Source organism: Sinohyriopsis cumingii, chromosome 11, assembly GCF_028554795.1.
Source record: "Sinohyriopsis cumingii isolate HCF-2022 chromosome 11, ASM2855479v2, whole genome shotgun sequence".
Taxonomy (NCBI): domain Eukaryota; kingdom Metazoa; phylum Mollusca; class Bivalvia; order Unionida; family Unionidae; genus Sinohyriopsis; species Sinohyriopsis cumingii.
The window spans coordinates 93,865,907-93,882,275 of NC_142971.1; positions in this window are offsets into that span (position 1 = coordinate 93,865,907).

Sequence of the window (16,369 nt, forward strand, 5' to 3'; positions counted from 1 at the left end):
CCCGTTAGTCCTGTTTATTTACGATGTCATAATCCATAGATGTCACGAATACGTTTTCATCTAACCGACCAAGGTTGTAATTTATTTGACACGCGAGGGGATGAATTGACTGCTAGTTTGTATGTGAGTGACAGACCATGAAGACTCTAGGCCAGTGACACAAAAAAGCAAATAATAATAATAATTTGTTTGCTGTTATTTCTTATTTACTAGCTCAGTTTGTTTTGGTACCGGTAACGTTGCTATTCTGGATTCCTTGGCTGATTCTGCGTGAATCTTAATAGACAGGCAGGTTTAGTTGTCTCGCACGTGCACTTAGTCCCGCTCGAGTTCCATATTGTCGAGACAAATCTGATCGTATTTCCTCAATGGCGCTTGCCAATGGAACAAATTTATCTACATCAAGTTGTTCGTGTAAATTCGTCAATGACAATTCAATTTCGCGATCGAGTAATTTGATGAATCTGTACTGTTAGTGTATATTTCCCTCTTAACTTCGCTGCCGTATCATCTCAAAATCGTCGTTGATTTTTTTCAACATTGAAGTGGACTGCGAGACCATCTAGCTGCAATTGTTCGATCGAAGAGATAACGTCGTTAATGTTTGCAACATCTGTATTTCTTTAATAAAAGATTTTATCTAGACCAATTCGATAACGTGTTACTTTATGGTGTAGCCTTATCGTGATGAATCCATGGGACGTTTTCTGAGTATGTGCGAGGAAGTTTTTAAACTTACCTATGTCCATGTCGCCGGGACCCTATGTCGCATGAATATTTCGAAGCGTATGTGTATCAATCCCGTTAAAAATAACCAACAACTTACAGTTATCTCTAATTACAATGGGAATCTAAGTATACCACTGGGTGACGTAAATAACGACTGTTTTTATGTCTACCCCGTGAAAATATTCTGGCTGGATTTGCTTGTTTGTCAATCATGACATCATCGTAAACTACTAGATTGCTTATATCCCCCTTAAGATCCTCGATTGACGGCGCTTCATCGATGTCTGTGATAAATTCCATAACATCGTGTTCGGCCACTGCGGGTTCATTAAATTCTTTAGGTACATTATAGCATCGTTGGTCATCCACGGATGGCGCTACTAAACAAAGTTTGTTCCATTTAAGCCACCTTATTATCAGATTGAGCAACAACTGAGTATTACCCAACCCAAGTGGACCAACTATAATAGCTCGAATGGAATTTGGTAACACTGGATGGTGCTTGATCGGTGCTTGCTCATATGTCGCTGAAAAGTCAAGCACGTTCATATTGTACAGTTATATTATTATTTATAATTATGAGTTTATATTGTGTTCGATGCAAGACAGTCACTGGTAGAAACTTTCTGAGAGCAACTACGTTGCGAAATAACACGCTGGCATATACAGGCAAATGGGTAAAATGCGGCACACAAAATATAAATTTGTGAGTATTCATGTTTCAGCAGCTAGTGGTAATATTGCCATAGCACTTGGGAAATCACTTGGAACGCCATCCCTGGGGAAATGAATCTTCTATGATATAATTATTGTGGTCTTGGAACTCGCCTTAATATTATATTTGACAAAAAAATCAAGGTAAACCGGGCGAATTTCCGGTAAATGTGATTGATCAAGCGTGCCATATTCATGATGTCGTGTATACAAATCCAGATATACAGCAACGAGATATCGCGGATGTCAAGTTAATTCACATGCTGATTTCGATAAAGAATTAAAAAAATACGATAATTACTCGCGAATTGGTTGATAAGAACGCGATGAAAGGTACAATAGTGTTAGGAGCTGGCAATTATACACCAACAATGACATAATGGAGTCGGATTATTAAAGTCCAATCGGATACTGGAGAGGTACAGCAGCAATTAAAACACACGCCGATTCAGCAGGTTTCACACGAGCTGCAGCCACAGATTGGTTTTATCTTCCACTAACCAAAACAATTTGACAATGACGGTTTAATGTCGGCACACCCAACAAAGTTCATCAAGCAGATATATAGTTTTTACTACATGACGTGCGTAAACGGCACACATACATATACTCGTTGGCTGTCATAGATGTTGCAAGTAGATACAAAGATGCTGAACCGTTATCGACTAAAACAACAACTGAACTCTCAGCAGCGTTTGAACGAATTTATGCGCGAGGACCATCGCACTGGACCCAATTGCTACATGTTGATCCTGACAAAGAATTTATCGGTTCAGTATCGACGCTGATGAAGCAACAAGTTAAGATCAGAGGTGGACACACCGCAGGACATCGCGAACAGGCAATCATTGAGCGGTTTAATCAAACACTTGCACACCGACTCTTTGGACATCAATATGCCAATGAATTACTACACGTTCAGGACAGATCTCGAAAAAAACACATCACGACAAAAATCACCAAATCTTTTACAACAACCAGTGTTGGGTAGTAAAGATACAGTGAGGTATTTATATGAAGCTGGTGAAATTGAGGGCGGTGTATCAAGAGAAACCGATCCCGTGTGGAGTGTAACAGCACATAAAATTTCACGCGTGGTAATATCTACTACGCAGCCGCCAATGCATGGATTAGATTCAACAGCTCCTCAACGTGGATTTGTAAGTAAACAATTACAGGTAATTCCTGCAAACACCCAGTTACCACCAGATTGGATACGGCGTCGCAGACTTTAACAAGAGTCATACGCTGAGGATCGAAGATCCTCTACGTCTGTTACATTCAAAACATGTCAGCGAGACATTTTCACGTGAGACTACTTTCGATTCTGTCCACGGTAAATTGTTGCATGTCTTTGAGAATATATTGCCACAACACTATTTTATTTCAGCAGGCGCAATGATTATTTTTGTCTTTGTTTCATTGTCATTATAAATTTATCATCAAGATCTAACTGGCGTCATTGGTTTTTTGGGGGGTTTTTTTGTCATCTCATGCATAATTTGTCGATTTTTTTTGTCACTGCGTTGATAATTCCTGGTGACTTATTTGTTGTTTGTGACACTGTTGGAAGCACCAACACGTAGACAACCCTGTGTAACTGAGATATTTTTGTTACTCTAGACACAGCCAGATTAAATAAATTTGACCAGTATATGCGATCATCGACAATCCAGATAACGGTGTCTGATATTGTTAATCCCTGAGACGAATGGATTGATATTGCATATCTCAGAGTCCAGCATGATGGGTTTAACGGCAACGCCTGTTGTACAGCCTCTTCTGGAACCTAGACGATATCATTAAGAACAAGTTTTTGTTTTCTGCATACTCTTTTCGCCACTGAAATATCAATGAGTATATTTTGCCGGAGTGTATTTGTTGGTCGATAACATAGCGGGACTTGCTGAGTTATAGATTTTTCCTTGTGAAGCTAAAATAATTTACTAACATTTTTCCTGGATACATCTATTTGATCATTAAGGCGACATAAGTTCCGGAAATCTGACGTTGAAGTCTGTAAAATTACGGTACGTAGCACTTCGCACTGACTTTTGTCAGGTTGTAATCTGATTAACGATTTCACTTGTCGTAGTTGTTCATCCTGTGATCGATGGTCGTACAGAACTTCTTCATAGTGGCTAACATAGTTGATCAAGCATTCATGCGGTGATTTGCATGTAAACGGCGGAGGCTGTCCATGATAGCAGACACGTGATAATTGCGGTAGATTGGGTTGATAACCAGTCAAGAAATGTATGTAATGTTTCTTTGGATACTATACAAATCTCATCCCTGATAATTATTCTCGGGATATATTTCTCACCCATTCGTTCTTGCGTCCATGAATTACCTCGCCATCTAAAGAAGCTATGATACATGCATGCGTTGACACCACGTTGCCTCATCTCCCTGGCAAGCCGGTAAGTTGGTGTCAACACAATCATGTCGGAGTTTTTTAAATAATTCTATCGCACGTGTTGTTTTACCAAAACCACCTGGACCATTCAGATAGACAGTGCTATATCTCGTGATTGGATTGTTTCTTGACGTTGATTATGCAATGTGCGATACATCATCGTTGCGATAATAAATATCTGGTGATTGAACGTCAGCGAATTCAGAATATTTACATATTTGTTTGTGTTTTATCCGCCATGAACCCCAACCAGAAACACTGGCATTATCTATAAATGGCTCGAGAAGGTCCATGCTACAACGACTAATATAAAAAGAATCCGTGGCGACTGTAACAGTGTCATTGGGAAATCTGTTGATCATCGATAATAGGATTATTGACGAGTATGCTAACATAGATTATCTCAAATGTGTAAACTGAGGAGAATTGCCTTCGTAGTAACTAATGATCATGCCAATAAATATACCGTCGTGTGTTGTTGCATTTCTCCGTGAGACCAGTCTACCTTGCGCCGCTGTGTCCTTGATGACAAAATCTAATTCGGTTGGATCCATGATTACTCTTGTACAACGATGTGCATTATTGAATGATGAACACTGAGTAAATGTGCCAATAATTTTTCTGCAGATATCTTTATCGTGCTGTGGTAGCCAAATAGATTTTTTTTGTTTGTACAAAATTATCGCAGAGGTTACAGTTTATGATGCGAGAATCTTGGCATCGAGCATGTGTCGTAATAGCACTACTGGAGCCAAACCACGCTGATTTTGTGCGCAACAGTCGTTGATATTGTTTAAAGTGTCTACCAAACCAAATTGGTATTACAGAATGAATACTCGCTGAAAACTCGAATGATTCAATCTCGGAAAATCCAGTAAGCTCGATATTTGTAGAATCCCGTTTATTGCAACTCGTTTTCGTTTCATGTGTTGGGTGCCTGAATCGTTCGAAATAACGATGCCACTCGCGAAGTCCAAGAAAATCAACAGGATAAGCAGCGACCTTTTCAACAGAAATCATATTGAATGTGTAAGATTTTATGTTCCAAAGACCACCATAGCCAAACTCAGCACAATATTGTGATACATCATCAAGAAATTCTTTTTGGACACTATTTATTTTTTGTTATATTTTACCAAATTTTGTTTCATATTTTGTTGGAGTGATTCCTTCAAATAAAGAACCCCAAACGACAGAAGAAACTGATCAAACTTTGATTCATCCGACTCAGAATAATCTCCGTAAAATAGCCAGACCAATACAGGGTCACACTTAATTATGTTGTAAATTTCTTCATAGTTATCTCCGTCATAAAATTGAATTATTCTCTCTCTTTCTCTCTCTCTCTCTCTCTCTCTCTCTCTTGGAAATTTTGTCACCGAGACAGTCCATGGATGGGAATTATTATTATATATAGTTATTGGAGCACCCTTTAAACGTTATTTATCAGAATTGTACAAAATCTCATTGGTTAATGATTTTACAATTATTTCAATCTTCAATGTTTTTATTTTCTAAAATAACCACGTCATTTAGTTTAGCTCCATTAATAGAAGAGTTTTTTAAGTTATTTGGGTTTTTTCAATTCTTGATTCTGTAAGTCTGTTTCCACGTTTGCAGTTTACAAAATGTTCCTTGACACGTTGAGCAACGCAATTTAGCGAGCCTGTTTTCATCGAAGCAAGAGTAGCAATGTCTGGCTCATTCAAACGACAAAGCTCTTAAACATCTGCGGTAACTGGATATGCGTTATTGTAGTATGGTTTTTCAATTCCGGCGAAAATACCTTGCCGTGATTCCTTAACAGAGTCAAGTTTATCACAAATAATCGAAGTCGGACCTTATTCGCGGATATTTTCTGCAATAAATTTTATTTTAAATATGTCTTTGCTGTCATCAACAAGATTATTAATAACAGTAGCCGCTCGTTTATCATTCACGGTGAAATCAATAAAGATTCCATCACCATCAAATTTAAATATTGAAAAAACACAAGACGCACCATCATTGATAAATTCGTTCTTCGCCAATTTAATAAAATCATGCAACTGTAGTTGTAATGGTATTTGATTCTTATTTCTGGTTAATATATCTTGATCAAATCTAGCAGTGTGTTGTGGTTCAATCTCCAATAATCTTTTTCGTTCTCGTTCAAAAAACTTGTCTCTGCTCTTCTTTGGATCTGTTGTGTTAATCTCTCAATTTCACTCTCGGTTAATAACGATTTTATTTCATTTCGTAATGTTTCTTATGCCATTTTCGACTTTGGGAAACCTAGGTTTTTCCAGTTAGACTAAAATACTGTTCTTCCAGTTGTTTTGCAACGGTAGAATTAGTCACTGCTGGTATATAATATACTTATATAATATACTTTCTCTAACATAATATAACTTTTTTCAAATTAGACAAAAATGATATACTATAATTATGCCGACAGCAAAAATTACCTGCAGATGGTTAAGGATCGGATCAGTAATTCCTTGTAGAAAACCCTGTCGCGGAGATTATTCTAGGGTTCACATGATAAATGTCAGACTTGGCAGTATCGACCCAAAACCATGTTTGATATGTGGGGTGAAGGTGAAAGGAAAAACAAAGTTATGTGTCGCTTGTGAAGGACGAAAATGTCGCTCGTTGAAAAGATATTTTCAGATAATGAACGCTGATAATAACGTAAAACTAAAAGACATGCGAGACTACATAAAGAGATACAGACATCAAAAATAATATTATTCCATGCTCATTTTTGGCCGTTAACTTTACATTGTCAAAAGCATTCAGTATTTTACGATATTCAACTCGCGCGGACTTCATATTGCACTCATAAATAAATTTATTTCTATTGTAAACAAACAATGGACGTAGACGTCAGCACTTTTGATTTGTAAACAAATCACTACACTCAAGTAGTAGGCGCTTTACGTTTTGATTTATTAAATTTGTTTCTGAATGAACTAAAGCAGATGTTTAGTGTACTGCCACATACGAGCTGCTTTGCTACATTCCGCGTTAAATTTTTGATGCAGTGTTTCGGATTTAGGCGGGCGGTAGACGCCAGATTTCATAAAATTGCTGGGTATCTAAAATAACAAGTGACAAGGCATAAACTGACTCCTGTAGCTAGTAATAAGAATCACAAAAATATACTTACAATTTTACAGCCTGAATTTCCTCAAAATGTACTTTCTTAGTTCTGCAAATCCGAATTACAGGAGCCATATCATGGGTTCATTACACATTTCAAAATTATACTGTAATTTCGACTGTATTCCAAGTGCAATTAAATCCTCCTTACTGCACTCGAAATGAAATAAACATTAAATTCCATAGCGTCTTTATGATAATTGCAATTGAAAGACTTCATATTTTCCCACATTAAGATTTCAAACATTCAATGACAGATCAGAAACACCTTGCAGATCTCAACACGCTTCTCCCTCGCTGCTTCTATCCGATGTATTTCATGGGAGAATTGGCACAAATAATCTAGCCCATAATTACGAAATTTCGTAGAATCGACAAAAATACCAAAATATATTCATTCTAGATCAAACACCATTTTCTTCCGCAAGTTATGTCTAGCGCGAGACTAAGTTCAAATTTATCTGGGCGGAGTTATGTGCACAGTAATAATGTTGTTTTTGTGTAATGACGAATCTGCGATTGTGTATTTAGTTTGGAATACGGCATGCATTCAGTTACTTTGTTTCTTGTAGTGTATTTTTGTTTATATAATTAAGCTTTAGGTAGAATAAGAAAATGAGCATATAATAAAAAGGTTACTTGCATTTGTATGGGAAAATATAACCTCGTTTTGTCAGATGGATATACTGCACTCACAAGGTCGTGCAGTATTTCCATCCGAAAACTTTTTCATATTTTCCCATACAAATGAGGGAACATATAAATATCGTATTAGAATAAAATAATGGATAAAGCTGAAAACACTATTGATCTTGATGAATTTAAATATTATCCGATCTATGATAAATATGATGCTAACCGAGGTGGTGTCATCAGGAACTGTCGTCTCAAAAAACCTCTGGGAAATGTCAGTAAGATAGGGTACCTCCTTATTGGTATTGCGATTCCTGATGAAAACTAATAAACAATTATCTCTTTCACAAATTAAAAAACGCAAACACTTCATAAATATCACATTATGTTAACACATTTGTAAAATTAATGCAAGACATATTTCCCAGGGCCGACAAGAGGGGGATGGCAACCAGGGATATATCCACTGGGACCGGGGACCGTTAGGGGACTCGGGCCGAACAACACTTTTAAATTTTATAAAAGAAAATTTTTGTTTAAACAAGAACTAGGAGATGCGCGGGTGTTTCTTACACCAGTGCTCGTGATCGATCTCTACGGCCCTGTATATTCCAGAATATCTTCATTAAGTATCTAAACTTCAACTAACAACAATTCATATTTTAATTCAGTTGCTGTTTCGCTTTACACTTTACATGCGTTACTTTTACATTCGATGAGCAGCCCCTGCCCCCGGGCAATATGCCATACTGCCAGATAAGTACACATGTATTGTTTCATTAATTCATTCATTCGACCATTCCGGTGGCCTAGTGGTTAGAGCGTCCGACCATTCCGGTGGCCTAGTGGTTAGAGCGTCCGCTTCATATATGGGAGATCGCTGGTTCCAACCCCGGCCGATTCATACCAAAGACTTTTTAAAATGTTACTAACAGCTGCTTCGCTAGGTACTCGGCATTAAGAGGTTAGTGTTAGGCCTGATGTCAGGATAATGTGACTCGGTGGGACATCATGCTACATGCCTGGGTCATGATAACCCCCAATGCTTGACATCACTATGAACTGCCACACTGTGGTGTCGTAGAGATATGACTGAAGCTTTGTTAAAGCTACTTTAAAAATCCAAGAACACACCCGCACACACTCATTCATTCATTCATTAGTTTTCTGCAATCCTTCAGATTTGAGGCATCCATCTTTTCCATTCTTCTCATGACATCGATCTACGCTTCGTACTTCACATGAGTGTTCATCTTTGAGGTCATCCAGATGCATAATTCTTGGTTTCCCTCTTGGTTGCTTTTCATCCATTCTCTCTTCTATTAATTCTCTTTATGATATGTCCTATTCTTGGTTTCCCTCTTGGTTGCTTTTCATCCATTCTCTCTTCTATTAATTCTCTTTATGATATGTCCTATTCTTGGTTTCCCTCTTGGTTGCTTTTCATCCATTCTCTCTTCTATTAATTCTCTTTATGATATGTCCTATCCATCCTTTCTTCCTATCAATAATTACTAGCAACAATCTTCTCTTTTCATCTACTAAACTTAGTCCCTATTAATTTATTTTCATATCACTCCAGCAGACATTCTCCATGCGTCTAAAACTCCACATCCCAAAAGCCTCTAATCTTCCTGTTTCTTCCTTCTTAAGAGTCAAAGTTTTTGATCTTTACGATGCTACCAGGGTTTTGACAATCATCTTTTTCAAGTCTTTGTTAATTTTCTGCGTTAGTAATTCTTTCGTCTTGTTAAATACATCCTTCACCCTTCAAATTCTTGTTTTCACATCTTGTTCACGCCTTCAATTTTTTGTAATAACAAGAGATCCTCTATACCTGAACATTCTCACTTGTTCAACTTGTTCACGATCATTTGTGACATTGTGGTTTTTTTCCCCTCTTCTTTCATACTCTCATGAATTTGGTCTTTTTCACATTGTTTGTCATATCATACTGCACACAATTCATATTTACGGAGTCCATTACTTTTTGTCATCCATCTTCCGACCCGGCAACCATACTTTGGTCATCTGTAAATCTTACATCCTTCACGAGTTTTCGTCCAACTCTTACTCGTTCTTCTATTTATTCCAACGTCTTGACCATCACCATTTCTGCATATGTAGAGAATATTAAGGGTGATAAAAAACAGCCCTGCTTGACTCCACGTCCTATATGTCCTGATCCAGAATTAACGTTTCCTTCTCTAATTCTGCTTCTTGTTTACATGTAGAGATTGTGATGAGTCTCCCGTCTCTCCAGTCGATTCCAACCTTCTTCAGTATTTTCAATAGCTTAATTCAGTTTACTCTATCAATAGCTTTCTCATCTTGTGAGCAAACTTGTTTCCTTCCTTAGGATAATGAAAACGTTTAAGTCTGGATATGAGTTTAACATTAGATTACACAAGTAAAGTCGTTCTTAATATTGGCGAAACACATGCTTGGCATGCCTGAATTTCTAATATCGGCCAATCAGAAATGAGATTTCAGGAATTGAAGCCCTTCAAACAAAATCTCAAGCGAAAGATAAACAAATTAAAATACACAAACAGAACAGAAATACTATCGCTATTCATCCTAACTCTCTACCTAACTGATTTACTTTCTTAGTTAATTACTAATAGCTTTGTTGTTCTGTTTGTCTGTATTTATGTTTGTTTGTTTTCTTCTTCTGCCACTTTACAGAATGTTCAAACAACGAACGATTATGACAGCACCGACAAAAATATACATTAAGACCACATTTCATGATTTTATCGTCACTAGTCAACATATGTTAACAACTTTTCGCAGTTTCAGATGTGTCTTATCTCCCTACTACCCCGCCTACATACAGTCAATCGACGGTAGACCCATTACCTCCTGATATGCATGTAGATTTAAGACATTCTCCGGATGGACTTTCGGAAGCGATGTGACAAGGAATGTAACAAAACATCCATCTGATGTCCTTCAGAAGATATAGAACAACGAATTACTAGGACAGAAACCGTTCACCGGCTGACTATTAGAAGAGATAAGACAACGACTATACCAAGATGGAATACTCTCCACGGGCTAAATTATCAGAAAAGATAAAACAAGGACTTGCTAGGATGGAACACGTATACTGGCTGGCATAGTAATGAGAATGAATGTGCAATATACGGCTTGCGGGATGGTTTTATCCATTTATATTTACGTCAATCGGGTACATTTAAAATCGCTATCCGACCAGTGCCGTGGAGGAAGTTTAACATGCCCGGTATTGAGCAATGCCTTACAGCTCTGATTCCTTTTAATAAATGTTCTAAATCCAGCGGCAAGACAGTCGTGTCGATTCAATACGTAATTTGATGTTGCTTTGCTTGTATAGGAAGCGATTAAACAAACAAATGGTTAACACTACTCTGCATATGGGTATACAATATATTGGCAACATAAAAAAGAAACAGAAACAACTTTAAATCCTACTAGAATACAATTTTAGAACCAAATCAACGCTGAGTATTTGGAAGACAATTCATACCGTACCGCAAATTAGACTGAGAATTTAGTTACATTTTCTTGTATATTTTATGGGGGTGGGTGAGGTGCCTCTTCTAGAGACCAAATATGGTTTTGAAAACTCATAAATTATTTGTGTGTTATATATATATGCATTCATATATTATCGACATGGCAGTTGTGTCAATCAGGTATATTTTACTTTATTCGAAGGAAAACGGTTTGTCTTGGACTGACGAGATTTGCCTGGAACACCACAATTATATTTGTTCTGCATAAGAACTCATATAAAAGAAAGAAAATTACAGGTGGATAAGGAACACCAAATTTCGATGGAACTAAAATATATTATGATGTAATCCTTCAAACAGAAACCTAATGGAATCAATCATAAGCTTGAGCATTTTATCTAGCAGGCACCTAACAAAGTGTTAAAACCTAAATATAAAATATAGAAAAATATCCCAGACTGTGCTTCTATTTTTACATTCTCACATTTTTAAAAACTCCACGTCAGACACATGCTTTGGAAGGAAACCAACTCTATATGGTTGAATCCCGATCCTTTACCTATAACCTCGTCCTAATGAAACACTTAAAATCAGTATTATAACATCTCGCACCAAGACTGAACATTCTAACATATGGCTCATGAAAAAAGTTTACAAGGAAAGAATTTGTATCCTATATTATCAACAAATACAATCGTCCTAATTGGGAAAACCCACAAGTAACAGAATGTCATCAAGTTAATGTGCATTCCAAAATTTCCATTGAAATAGTACAAAAATATCATATAACATTTATCAGTACTTCGATGTACACAAAATATATACAAACTCTAACAGATATTTCTGTACAGAATATGACTATCTTAAGCCTTTGCAATAACACTTAATATGGCTTACCAATGTACAATAAATTATCATCCATAAATTGCCATCACACACGTACCAATGTACCATTAGTTACCATCACACACTTACCAATGTACCATAAATTACCATCACACACTTTTCAATACAATACTGGAGACATGTAGATTTTTGTCATTGATGATGAAATCTAAATCAAAGTTATATAAGAAATCTAAATCAAAGTTATATCAGAAATCTAAATCAAAGTTATATAAGAAATCTAAATCAAAGTTATATCAGAAATCTAAATCAAAGTTATATCGGAAATCTAAATCAAAGTTATATAAGATATATAGATCAAAGTTATGTCAGAAATCTATATCAAAATTATATATAAAAAATATAGAACAAAGTCATATAAGAACTCTAAATCAAAGTTATATAAGAAATCTAAAACACAGTTATATCAGAAATCTAAATCAAGTTACATAAGAAATATAGATCAAAGTTATATAAGAAATATAGATCAAAGTTATATAAGAAATTTATATCAAAATTTGATAAAAAATCTAGAACAAAGTTATATAAGAAATCTAATCAAAGTTATATAAGAAATCTAAATCAAAGTTATATCAGAAATCTAAATCAAGTTACATAAGAAATATAGATCAAAGTTATATAAGAAATATAGATCAAAGTTATATAAGAAATTTATATCAAAATTATATTTAAAAAATCTAGAACAAAGTTATATAAGAAATCTAAATCAAAGTTATATAAAAAATCTAAATCAAAGTTATATCAAAAATCTAAATCAACGCTATATAAGAAATATTGATCAAAGTTATATAAGAAATCTATATCAAAATTAAATAAGAAAATAGATCAAAGTTATATGAGAAATTTATATCAAAATTATAAGAAATTTAAATCAAAGTTATGTAAGAAATCTAGATCAAAGTCATGTCATTATCATAGCGAAAACATCAAACTAAACTACAAGAAACTTTTTTACTACTACTATGAATGTGTATGACGTCCTGCTGAGTAGAAATCCCATGGTTTTATGATGCAATCAAATATACGATGACAATTGAAAATATTATTGCATCGATGTTTATGGCAAAAAGTATCCTTATGAATGATAAAATAATGTACTAACTGATAACAAGAATATAACTAGCTCTGTTCAAAGGGTGCACCAGGAATAAATGTAAGTGTATTAATGCAGTATTTACAAACTGAACTTGCAGGAGATTCGGATAGTGATAAATGGAGACAGAAATAACTTCTTAACTCGAAGTTGCAAATGTTTAAATCAGAGTAATGCAAAATTAAACTTAAACAATCTTAAAGTCTATAAATAATCACCATCCTCTCCACTGGTGGGGAAACAGTTATCACTCAGGACTCCTGGAACAACGTCAGCAGGTGGTCTTGTCTTTGACCCTTGATATGGTGATCAAGATCTTGACCTGTCATCAGGGGTCGCTGATCTTCTATCATTAGGTGGCTTTGAGCCATTCCTCTTGTCACCTAGAGACCTAGAATCAGAGTTTGTTATCAAAGTCATCTCTCTAGTATGGCACTAAATTGATTTGTCCGATCAGAGTATGTTGTCAAAGTCAGCTCTCTGTTAATAGCAATAATTTGATTTGCCCAGTTAGAGTATGTTGTCAAAGCAATCTCTCTATCATGGCAGATTAGTTAATTAGGATTATTTTACGAGAGCCTACTATATGGAAAGAGGAGCATTTATGAAATGGAGTTTGTTTTTTATATGATATGTATTTTTTTACATCACAGCTAATAACGATAGGACTTTCGACAATATTTATGTTTTCACGACTCGGTGTTGATCTCTGAAAACACACGTAGACTCATAGTAGGTAAGTGCATCAGTTACACTGTTCAGAATAATGTATAGCTTAATAAAGTTTCTTGTGGAGCTGTCGTTAATGATTTTCTGATGTTGTTCTTTGTTATTATAACTTGTATAAATTTACAAGAAACACATACTTTACGACATATATTACAATTAAATCTGCATCATCTAGACATTCTCTTATTTGTATCCAAGTACTAAGAGTTTATGTCTGATAACAAACAAACAATTTTAATTTAACAGAAAAGTTTCAGTCATCGTTCAAGAGAATTTTGATATTTAATTAAATTTTACCTATATAGTTTTCTTAACTTGATGATAATGGTAAGAATGATAATACATTGAAACTAAAACATTCTTCCGTAACTTTGTGTATATTGTCCCTGATTATTTACACTTCTTTGGCAATGCGCAATGAAGAATACAAGACAGTTTCGAATTACCAAAACAGTACGTTCAAGGCTTGCTGTTCTGCATATTCACGTTGCCAATTATTTATTTACTGTTAAAGACAAGTCAAAAACTAAATACGATGCCAACATGATTTTTCCAATTTTTATATTTCAACTTTAGAGACAAAATGTCTGAAAACAAAAATTATGAAAAATATAAGAAGCGGTTTAGGAATGCAAAATTTAGTTTCTTTGTCATTTTTTCCTGTAAACTTGCGTGTTCTATGTTTTGTTGATGTTGATGTTCAGTAACCTTTTCTACCATAGCAAAACTACAGCGGTGTTACAGGAAGAAGTCGATCACTGAGAAGTGCATTTTAAAAAATCAAGTGACGTAATATGTGAATACGAGAACTTTGACAAGTGGTCGGTCTGGTTTAAATCATGCGAAGATGAGCAAGAAGGAATACATTATTGTCATTTGATACGCACACTTTTCTATTTTATGTATATTTAATTTGTTATGTGCGTTGGCTTTCGTCCCATGATTTTGTGGTGTATACACATAACTTATATTGTTTAATTGACCTATGTTCTTAACTGAGGGTAGGAGGCGGACTTACCTGACAAATCTCTTTCATAATCAACGTATTACTTAACTAATATTTGTTTATGATTTTAGAATATAGTTCAAGAAGATTATTACTTGGAGGTTAACATGTTTACAGATGTTTAGTATAAGGTCTAGTACTTTTATAAAATAGGAATTTTGTAGAAGCAATTTCTTTACGAATTTGATTTGGGAAAAATGACCCGCGTCCTGGTTCTGTTATTGTGTTATATCTTTTATATAAATATTTCTTGCTTCAAAATTAGTCATTGTATAACTTAACGTCCGTCTTAATAGAATCAAATTTAAATATTGTCATCTGAGAGGAATTAATTCATTTACTTAAATTATTCATTGGAATAACAAAGTGTTCAGTGATTTAGGACTAAATTACTATTTTGGGACTATTCTTGATTCACTCAAGGATATTTTGGACTATATAATTTTGACACGACATCAGCACATTCAAAATTTGAATTCATTCGGAACACCATTGGAATTCATTCGGAATACTCTATACATTTTGATTTGTCATAGAACTTTTACGGCTGCTTGAGATTTAATTCATAATACTGTAAATTCTTTTATAAATTGTTATTTTGTATTCATGAGAAATAAATCAAGTGTAGACATTTACAAAACTTGTTGGTTCTCGCTCTTTTCTGCTGCTTAGTTTAAGACCATGGGTCGTAACATCTAAAATAACTAATGTTTCAAAATAAATGAGAGGCATCACCTTGACAGAAGCATATTTCTGAAAATGTGAAACTATGTGCTAAAGTACGTCAAATACGAAGATTATTGGATATTTGTTTTCACCATAATGTCCGAAAATAACTGAAACTTCGGATTCTCGCCACGAATGAAACTGGCATGCTGCCGAAGTTATAGCATATGTTTAACTGGTCTAATATAACAGGAAAAAAAGAAAAACAAAATCCAATAGTCCAAATTGTTTTGTTGTTTTTCTTTCTCTTCATTTATTTATTTATTTTTCTACAGTCTTGTTGTCATTTGTCCTACTAGGGGCGCGAGGGAGAGTGTTTATTCACAAATTTGATGCTGCGTCAACCTCAAAATATAAAATTTCATAAAGCCTAAAATACCAGTATGGTCAAAAGGGTCCATATTTTTGGATAACTTTAATACAAGAAAACATAAGAATATCACTGAGTTGACTGGACAAGTCAATAATAAAAGGTTCATATCAAAAGAAATGTATGCACCCCAGCATAAAATTCATGAACGCAGAATTCACGTCCGAATTTTAATTTTTACACAAAATGGTGTTCACAGAGTGAATGAAAACCTTTCCCTCTATGATATATTTGAAAACAACTGTGTACTAAACATTTTCAGGCAATTCACATAGTTGCCATGCTAATTTGTTTTATATATTCTGCTTGCTTTAACCCCACTGCTGTGAGAGTCTAGCTCTGTTTCCAATGGTATTTCAGTGTCTAGACTCTGTAAAGTTACATTAGGGTGTGTGTAGGC